The sequence below is a fragment of the Topomyia yanbarensis genome, chromosome 1 (assembly GCF_030247195.1).
Source record: "Topomyia yanbarensis strain Yona2022 chromosome 1, ASM3024719v1, whole genome shotgun sequence".
NCBI lineage: Eukaryota > Metazoa > Arthropoda > Insecta > Diptera > Culicidae > Topomyia > Topomyia yanbarensis.
Genome location: NC_080670.1, coordinates 187507073 through 187518124, shown reverse-complemented (window position 1 = coordinate 187518124; position 11052 = coordinate 187507073).

Genomic DNA, 11052 nt, shown 5'->3' with positions numbered 1-11052 from the left:
TCATAATCGATTTTTGATATTTGAAACCTTTGGCGATTACTTCTGTTGACCTCGTTGGATTTCAATATGAACGACCAAAATTATTTACGTCTTTTTCGCTCCAATTTTGATAACTTTTGAAAATGTTTATGAATGTCGATGAAATTCTCACCACTAAATACACAACTCTTCCCGATCAAAATTCAGTATCTTTCGACTCGCTATGACAACCGGATGTGCAGCTGTAAATAAAGGTACGAGTCCTAATTTTAAACTGAAAATCTTATAATCCATCTCCCTCTCCACTTAATCAAAGATTACTCATAAACGAGCAAATTCGGGCAAGATTATTATTATGTTCCAAATAGAGAATCGTGCAAGGAACACAAATTGCCTTGAAAAGTAGTGGACATACGCGGACAAAAAAGTATTTCAATAATTTAGCAAAAATGTCTGTTGAAACCGTTTGCTACAAAAGCGTGAACATTATTAACATTTTCTATAGACAAACAAAATAATATGTTTTGACAGCAATACATTTAAATAAAATACATACCGTCAGCAAAACTTTCCATTATTACACATTTGAAACCGACACTTTTATCAAAATCTAGCCACAGTTGAATAATACTGATATTTCAGGCGCTCGATGAAAAATGTGAGCAAAACGCGATGGTTTAAACTTTTTGGAACACCTCAAATATGGAAATTTTGGAGTGTTTCACTTAAAATAGCATGCGGTAGCACCATCCGAAGGACAATATATGTACTAGACCCCAAAGTACTACCATGCAATTTTCGACTTTTGGCCAGGTTTTTAGCCAAATCCGCCACTGTGCGGTGTTACGACTGTACCAATTTATATGAAAAAATCCAGTGTAAGCTTACTAAACAACCTGTAACTCCGGAACTAAGAGTCAGAACCGAATAAAATTCAGCAGCAGTCAATGGCATTACTGTATCTTTCATTTGAAATCAAGTTTGTAAAAATCGGTGGAGAATTCGCTGTGTAATAGGTGTGATATTTGCTTAGGAACTTGGCGAGTTCCCCGGAGGCATCATGAACCGTCATAGGTGGCCAATGTTGTCAAAGCTGCTTTGATTTATCATTAGTGATCCAGACCCGCAAACTAGAGTAATGTTGAACCAATTTTAATATGTTTTACGTCATATAGACATCATGGTTGTACCAGTTTATATGGGAATTTGCTGTGAGCGCACTCTTCAATCCGTAACTCCGGAACCGGAAGTCGGATCAACTAAAAATTCAATAGCAGCTTATGGGAGCCCCTTTCCTTTCAGATGAAACTAAGTTTGTGAAAATCGGTTCAGCCATCTCTGAGAAAATTGTGTGAGTTTAAATGACACACACATACATACACACAGACATTTGCCGATCTCGACGAACTGAATCGAATGGTGTATGACACTCGGCCCTCCGGGCCGCTGTTGAAAAGTCAATTTTTTCAGTGATTGCATAGCCTTTCTTTATATGAGAAAGGCAAAACAAAAAATAAATAAATAGAAATGGGGTCGATTTGTGTAGATCATCCGTTTACAAACAAGGTCCCAGGCTCGCTACGGGGAGACCTGATAGGCAACATTTAGGTAGCGTATCGCTGCCAATATAAATTTCACGTGGCACGATCGAATACTCTCCCATGTGGTCATCCCTAGGCAAACACATCAGCTAGTTCCATCCCGGCCGGTACCTTCTCTGTTTGCGGTCGGATTTTGCAATACGGTACGCCGTCAATTAGGAATTTCACCCGGATCACCCAGTCAGCTTCTTATTTTATAGAATCGCTATGCCTGAATAAATATGAACGTCGTTACACAAACATACACACATACACACGGTAGTTAATGGTTTCGAGACCACCAAAGATACTAGCCAATTTTATAAATTAGGTAGGTATATATATATGTAACGTGAATTAACAACACCAGAATAGACGGCATTACTCACAAGGTTAGATTGGCTCGAAGGAAAATAAAAGTGATGGGTAGCTTTGCTGTAAGAATAATTAACACTGTTAAATACTTGCTATTTGTAGGCCTGTGCTGTAACACATTGCGTTTGCAAATTTGGGAACCTAAGTATGTCAAACAAACGTCACTTGTTGGCACTGGAACAAATATGTTTATCGAAATGGTTGGCGTCAAATCAAAAACAATGTTTGACGTTTCAAATACGCACACTGAGATCTCGAATTTTTATACAACCTTCCCTTAAGTTCAGAAGTAGTTTGTTTTCCTCCAACTATCATGTGTAGACGATTTGTTTTCCTCCAAATTAAAACGTCAAAACGGTTGAATAGCAACGTAGCGAAATCAGATTCTTTAACCATTTACTGCATGTTTGTTATAAAGTAGTGAAAGCTATGACAGGCTCGTGTATATTTATTTCCAAGTATACCTCAAGTCAACGTTCTTTTTTTTTTCTCTAAATATTAACATTTGTTTATCCCATTGAAATAAATCATACCGGTCGTTCTTTTCACCGATTGCACGCCAAGGATAACAACAATAAATCTCCCCACGTAGCACACCTCTTGACATTTTCGTTGTCTCAATTTTGGTTTCGCGTCGACACGTACCTCCTTTGAAAAACGGTGTGCGGCACAAGAGGATCGCGAAAAAAACAACACACCGGGCCCAAATGATAAAACCAGACAGCAAGAAAAGCAAGCTGGTCATGAAGCAACAATAAATTCATAGCGAGTGCCATGCCAACACGGGTCCGCCCTTCCCATCTCCATTCGCTGGTGGTGGTTAGTATACAGACGACACCTTCCTACGTGGTCCGGCGGCGGCGGCGACCAGCCTGCTCGGATTTAGTCTAAGCAGAACCGACATCCATCGCACGGTTGTGCACATTTAGCCCATAAACCACGATTTATGATAAGTCGTATAAGGGTTGTTAAACAAGTACCTTCTTCTCGGCAACTTTTATGCTCGCGAGTTTTGCCTCTAACCAAGCTGACACATCCATCAGGTAGGTAGGTAGGTTAGGTAGGTGTAGAACTATATTTTCACCCCTCACATACCACGGGATGTGGTGACCAACCTGAGATGCTGTCGCAAAACTCGCCCCATAACCGACCCCGACGGGCCGAGTGTCAGTGAATAAATTATAATTAAGTGATAATTAAATTTGACTAATGCTGCCCGTCGTCGTCCTCGGCTGGATGGGGAAATATGCGTGGCTTCCAGTGAGATGCTGGCTGGCCGCAAGATATTTCATTTGCTGCCGCGGGACCTTATAACTGCTGCGAGGTGCTATATCGGAAACTGGAAAAACTTTCCTCGAGAAAATGTTGCTGAAACCGCGACATGGAACCGGTGTAATTAATTGCGCCCAGGTGATTTGATTCCTGGGCAAGATGTTATAAAATATGCTATTGTTTATGGATACCTTCATAAATTAGAGCGGAATGTCAAATTCAAGGATAATAAATGTCGTGTGATGTAGTTAGAATCTGTTATTAGATTATGATTAGAACAGGAAAAGATATTCATTAAAATATTAGCCTTAAGATACAGAAAAGAAATATAAAATGCTCACGAAATGAGATACAGAGGTCGCCGCGCACGCCAAAAAACGAAGCAACCCTGCATCAGTCCGGCAGAAGGCACTGTCATTGTAGAAGACACACACAAGCGTACCACCCATTAATGAAGAAGGTGATTTAACGTGAGTGTATCGACCACACGAGAAGAGTGCCGTTTTTGTCAGGAGTAAGTGACGAAAAGTTAGTGCCGCAAGAAATCTTAAACGGTCAGAAAACGGACGGCCAATCGGTATCGATTCCACGCTACGCATAAACCGTTCGCGAGATATCGGGGGTGAGTAATCAAGCTGAGATTGCCGCGAAAACGGTATAAAATCGCCACGTTTTCTACATAACCTGCAAATCGACACCACTGCACAGGGAACCGGCAGAAGTCAGGTTGGCAACCTTCACGACGAGTATCGTCAAAGAAAGGGCCGGTGAACTTCCGACAGTGGAACAACTACGCCGCACGCAAGAGAGCAGTTATCTCGAGTCCGGTTTGAATCGTTTGGCTCAGTCAAACCCAGCAGCATCGGTAGTGAGCGTGTGTGGTGGAAGCGCTTCTATAATATAGGGTGTCAACGGCGGAATGTGACAACGGGAAAGAGCAACGTGGCGAACATAGCAGAGGTGCACTCACTGTAAGCTTGAGTAAGAAGAAAGGTCCTTGGCTGTAATAAGCAAATAGAAATAGAAGGGAAAAAAGGAGGGGGGTTCTCAATTGATCTTCTGTCATTTAACAAAAGAGCCCCTCGGCCTGACATAATCAAATTAAACTCGTTGATGGATCTGCTAGACTATGCCAAAAAATTTCTAAGGATAAAGTTGTACCATAAGATTGGAGACAAGTGATTGCAACCGCCATCTCGAAACCAGGAAAACCATCCTCCGAGCACAATTCGTATCGGCCGACTGAGTTACTATACTGTATTCTGTAAGTTGTTCAAGAAAATGATACCCGATTTGATTTGTGCAAAGGTAAATGGACGAATGATTAACTTGCGCTACTATCACGGTTCCTAGTTATCTGACTTCTCGCTTTGAATCGATGATACACGAAATTCTCGTCTGCTGTTGGTTGCTTATCAAGACCACCACGGCTTTATGGTGAGCTAACGTCAGCTTCTTCTCGCGTATCCTGTCTTCCACAGATTCTATCGTCTCCGCGGCGAGTACTTCTACTTCCCCTAGTGATTCTCCGATCCCTGGAAGCACCACAGCGTTCGCATGGACAATATCCACACTCCTGGAAAGGCATATACGATATTTTCTCTCCCTTCGCGTATGTTTTAAGTCCGTTCAGGACTATTCTTTTAAGCACTTTGCTGACTGTATCCAACAGGCATGTCGGGCTGTATGCTGAAGGATCTCCAGGAGACTTTCAAGACATCGGCAACAATACAAGCTTTTGTCGATCCCAGATGTCGGGGAATTGCAACGCGGTCCTAAACATGTTTGGGTTCAGTAGGATTGCTTCTCAAGACTTTTGCCTCTGCTATCAGCTCTTTGTTGATTACTCGAGCTTCTTATTCGCGGTCTAACTGACCCCGTATGGCGTGAGGGGTCAGGTCGTTGGTTTATGCTGTGGAAATAGTGCCTCTACGATGACTCTCATCTTCTCCGGATCCCTGTCCAGTGATACCAGTCACCAACCTACTGCTCCATTCTACTGCTCAAGCGCCTCTTCTGTCAACTTGTCCAGCGTTTCTGTGAATTAGCCGATTGTTCACCGCGAAGGTGTGTAGCAGCTACAGAAGAAGATTCCAATAAATTTGGCGATAACAAAGTCTTCATCGGCACGATTAGCCTGAAATGGCTTCCCGTCTTAGTTCATTTGGCGTTATCTGATATCCAGTTCCCATCGCCAGCCAGGGTACAGTGTGACTCCTTAGTCTCCGCTGCAGATTGCCGCAGCCAGCTGTTGTGCTGTGTCGTAGTGGTTGAGGTTGATTTGAGACTTCGTTGCAGTCGTCTGTTTGAAGACAAGACGTGGGCCTCTTGTAATATGATTGCTACCTTCTACGTTTGCGCAGATCAGACATTTCGGAGTCTTCGCACCTTCCGTGTAATTTTCTCATGTCACTGCAGTTTCTAGCACGATTGCTAAACTCTTGACACTTGAAACGTACGTCCGATTGTTGAGAGACATTCAATGGACATACCGACCAGCCTACTTTGATCTTCCCGGCTTTTAGTATCTTGCGTGCCGAAAAGTTCCTTCTTCATACGAATCGTCATCTGCACTTCTCCAATCTCGTACTGCTCTTTTATAGCTTTTCAACACTCTTCTTCTGAGGATGCTTCAGCTTCTCGCATTAAATGGTTGCCTCCGGGCACAAGGCGCTCACTTCTAATGTGCGCCGCCCATGACTTTCTCGGTGAGTTTTTTTAAGCGGAGCTGTTGGATTTCGGATCGTTTTTCAATTCCAGGATCATCTCCCCGGTGCGGGTGCGCTTTATTTTATGACCGTCTGCGCCCAACTCCTTGAGTATCGGGTTTATGCACATTGAGCTTTCGCTTTTTTGGACCTATACCTCTTGTGTACCTACCAATTTGTACTACCGACAACTTCCCATTGGGTGTTTAACCCACGTTAGTGGCCGCATGCTAAGAGTGACACGGTACCGTGAACCTCCTCGTCTTTTTTGGTATCGTACATCACCTGGTGAGGCTTTTGGTCTCTTCGGCGTAGAGAAGGACGTGGATTCCATCCCTGGGATTTGTCAGTGATTGCCTTATTTCCAAGGCCTTCTTGCCCGTCGACGACTCCTTTTCGATTATTTCCACATTATGTTACAGGGTTCGCCTACCCGAGCTAACGAAAAGCCCATGATACCTCATGGTCATGGTCCAATTTCACCCCCACTGCATGGTGTTTTGATAGTGTTCTGAATGGGATCAACCCATGAAAACACCATCGCCAAGGTTCGGTAGATCCCATATAAAAACCATATTTTGGTGTACTTATGCGTTATTGAGACCATGGTGTTTTGATGGTTTTCAAACTCGGCACGGACCATATCTATGGGCTTTTTAAGGGGTTTTATGGTGTCTGAATTAATGAGAATTTGCTCGGGAACCTTATTGACAGCCAATCCAGGAGTTCTTTGGATCTCCAAAATTAGTGTCTTGATGCCCTTATAAACATTATTCTTTTTGTCGAAGAAGTCGTGCAGTTCGTCCACCAGTTTTTTATCAGACTACCCTCGGCAAGCTTGGTATTTTCAATCAAGCGCTGTTCTGCTGCTGTTACTGCTTCTGCTGCTGCTGTTTCTGCTGGTCATGCTCTTGTTGAACTAGTTGGCTTTACCGAGGTGATGACCTCGTTAAACAACTTTTAGCGAAGGCATTCGCCGCGCCTACTCCGTGGATGTAGGTTTCGTCGTTGTCATATATATGTTTTAAGTTTTTTGTTTATTTTTGTTCTTGTTCTTGTTGGTGTTTGTTTCTCCATCGTGTTCCATTTTATTAGGTCCCAACTCCGGGTCTCAATGGCCACCAAAACATAGTAGGCGAGGGAGCACATTTTTCTCAGAGGCGACAGAAAGCCTTCATGCGTAATTGCAATGGTTCGTGATTTGCCGGACACCCGCTAACAATCTCTTCTATTTTAATTTTCAAATATTGATCTTAAAGACCCATGGTTCCGTCAAACTAACATGTCGTTTCAAAAAATGAATTAAATGAAATTAACTCGGTCCAAAACATGACCGAAATTGAAAAAAATGTTAGTAATTATTTTTCTATTGTGCTGTGGAAGGACTATAGTCCTTGGTAGGCAAATTTACGCCATCTATGAGAAACCAGCGATTATATTTGAAAAATCCAGGCATAAATTTCGGCACATTGCGAATTTAGCTGAATTCATTAAATTTAGTTCGAATTGAAGGTTTTTAAGTTTCTTAGATAGAGGTGTGCGCCGATGAATAATGTCGTTATCGGCGGCGTTGGTGTGATTTGGACCGGCGGCGGCGGCGTATTAGCGTGACGCCGTTCGTTAAAATCATCGGCGGCGGCGTGGAATATTTTTTTTTATATTTGGATGGGAAGTAGAAACGACTTCTTGCTCAATCATCTTGCTATGTTGGCTATTTTTTGTGTTTAAAATGTAATCCAAATATTAATATCGTAGCGGTGTCATTAACTTTAAGTATAACACTGTGTTTTTCATATGGGAATAAATTTTATTTGAGAAAATGGAAATAAAATAAAAGTAAACATTTTTAGCACACCTAACATTGCGATTGCTAAAGATAAATTTAAATCACCGCTCGGAATGCCAACCGTTAAGAATATCGATGCTAACACAGATTCAGAAAATATGAACGGTTTCACGCCATCCAGTTCATTTTAATAAATATTCCTCTGAGGTAAAATAACAAGACCTACTTTTCAATCTCCTTTCTACTCCTGCCTGAGTCAGTCCTACAACTGAGTTAAGTGAACGACCAGTCGAGAACAAAGCAATCGTATATTCTTGCCATAATGAGTAAAGTTGATGTAAAATCGTTGATCTGACCCTTCGCTGCGATCGTTGACTTTGAATATTGTTATATACGAATGACTTTTCGTGAAGCGCAATATTTTCCAAATGTGAAAATGGAGTTTTTGGTAGTCGCCCATCTTCAGGATCATCATGTGCGAAATGCAACACTGATCTCATTCAACATGTAAGACCAGGCAGACATATTCGTTTTGCCGAACAACCTAAAATACATGGTTGAAAGTGAAAGCATAGGGATTAAGATACCCACGTATACGAAATATGAGATAAGGCGACATGACCGGCGACAAAAATCACGGAACTATTAAATAAACCACGCTATGCGCCCATAATATGTATTAAAATCAGACGCCACACCATGTAGAATCCTTGCGCAATACAAAGATACAGATACAGAGGAGAATGCATCTCAGCAAATTTCCAACTCATCTACGATAAACCAATCAAGAGTTTTCCATGCAAATACCCGAGCTACAAACGGCTTCCAAATTTGTGACAGGAGTTCAGGCTGACGGCGCCGGTGGTTGAGTGGTAAGCGTGACCGCCACTCATTCCAGTTGGCTTGGGTTCAATTCCAGCCGAAGTCGTCGAGATTTTTCTGAGGTGAAAAAATCTGTGGTCACGTCTTCCTTCGGAAGGGAAGTAAAGCCGTTGGCCCCCGGTCAATGAAATTGGTAGATCGATATCTAGTCCAGGTAGTGGAATCACCACCTCTCTGGCGTCGGTAAAGAAGAAGTATATCCATCTTCTATACTCTACTAACAAAAATATCCTCCTCCCGTGACACTTGTGGAGTGCGCAGTAGTATATACGGCCTCTAGCAAAAGCAAGTATTGGACTAACAATTCCTTCCCTTTCCTTCCGCGATCTACGTTCGGGCCTGGCCGCCGCCGGTATTGATCAGAAGCACTTTAGGATTACCAGGCGTTGCACATTCAAAGATGTTTCGCTAATCCCAAGCATAATTATCTACTGATTCCCTGTGCAACTTCAGCTAGTCCCGATCGATAACGGAGTAGCAGCCAGGGGTGGTCGCACAAGCACAAGCTTAAGCTCAAGTAAGCTCAAGCTCAAATACCCGAGCTACAAACGGTTTCCAAATTTGTGATAGAAGTTCAGGTCATAATGATAACTGCAAAGCAGCATCCAGCACCCCAACATCAACTGTTAGCACTATCGGCGAGGACGTTAACCCTAGAACGTTGCACTTGTGTTTTCCACCCTAGAACGCTGCACTGGGGTATAAATGTACCCCACGCGTTTGATCGCAATTTTGGCAGGTAAAAATGCCAACAAAAGAAATGCTATGTAAGTGAAAGTAAGGAATTTATTGAATCAATGATACATAAATTGGTTTGAACAAAATAAAAAGTTAAAAAATCGCGGCTTTGACTTTTTCTCAAAAATCACTATAACTTTGCGAATTTTCAACCTATTTGAAAAAAAATGATTCTAAAATTTGAAAGAACTTGGTACGGTACAAAATGGAATTTTGATATTTTTGAAAAAGTGCAATTATTTTGAAGAGTGAAAGTTTAAAAATCGTGTTTTGGAAATTACCACGAAGTGGGGTGGAAATTCAAATGAAAAAATATTTCTGACCGGTAATACATTGGTAACACGCAACGTTACTGTTACAGCAGTTATTGTGCGCAAATTATACTTGCAAGCTATTGCTTGGAAAAATTATAAAATATAAACAATAAAACAATAAAAATCAGCAAAAATGAGAACGATTTTTTCTTCTTTTTCTGTTTTAAAAATTAAATCAAATAAATTAAATATATGACTAAAAACGATTATATAATACTACTCGTTACTTAGGTAGTAACACAACCAGTATTTAAACTGGTGTTGTCACGAATCACATTTCCACTGACAGAACGAAACCTGACGAAACACTAACGGCAACCGTACACTGTGGTACAAATGTACCCCACACCAACTTTGACACCTGCTTCCACAAAGGCTATAAGCAAACTGGCTATACTACCTTTTCCTACTCTTACTAGGAACTTTAAATTGAATTATGCTTAGGGTCCCACGTCGGTAGATGCCGAGTTCTCGTTTTCACACGGCTCCAAAGAAGGCGTGGGGTACATTTGTAGCCCCGTGGTAACGTTCTAGGGTTAATGACAATGACGACGGGTTTACGTTGTCACATGCACAACATCCTACGGATAATCAATAATGCGGTTTTAATTGTCTGTTTTATATATTGAAAATATATGTTAAGCTATCGCTATGGGCCATGACAAATAAACGAAGTCATAAAAAATATGGATTTGAATCTTGCTGAAATATTGAAATAGAAATAGACGGGACGTTTTCTGAGCTAATCTGATCGTTTGCTCACGTATCTCGTTAAAAAATGATTCTTATGTCGTTTTCGATTGAGAACCTAGACACTAACCCAGGTTAGTTGCTTCAAACAAACGTTTTAAATGGAACTGAGTTGGGTCTCGCAAAACAGCGGTGGTATGAGCGAACCCGAAATATATTTCAGATTGAAACCCAACTCGATTTTTAGTTCAGTGGTGCATAGCCTAGGTTCGAAACTGGCTTCAAACCAATGGTTTGACAGCAGTTAGGTCCGAAACTGAGTTAGTTTCTGCCTCAAGCAAAAACGACATTAGTCTGTCAAAATTTCAAAATGGCCCGGCTTCTAATACAAGTTAAACATCGAATCGCTTTCGAACAATAGGCTGTTACTAATGTGGTTTTTGTTTGAAGCGAAACTGAGTCAGTTTCTAACCCCGACTGCTGTCAAAATGTATGAACTGACAGCGGTTGGGGTTAGAAATTGACTCGGTTTCGGGTTCAAGCGAAATCGCCATAAGTTTCGATTGCGGCAAAGTTCTACTGTATCGATTTTGTAGGCTTTTTCCATAAGTTAAAGGCAAAGCGAAACGATAGATATGAAAATTAAAAGGCGGATGGAGTTTCTAGAGAGAATCAATTGTAAAACGTACAGAAACCTTCCATCATGCCGATATGAGTATGTCTAGCAC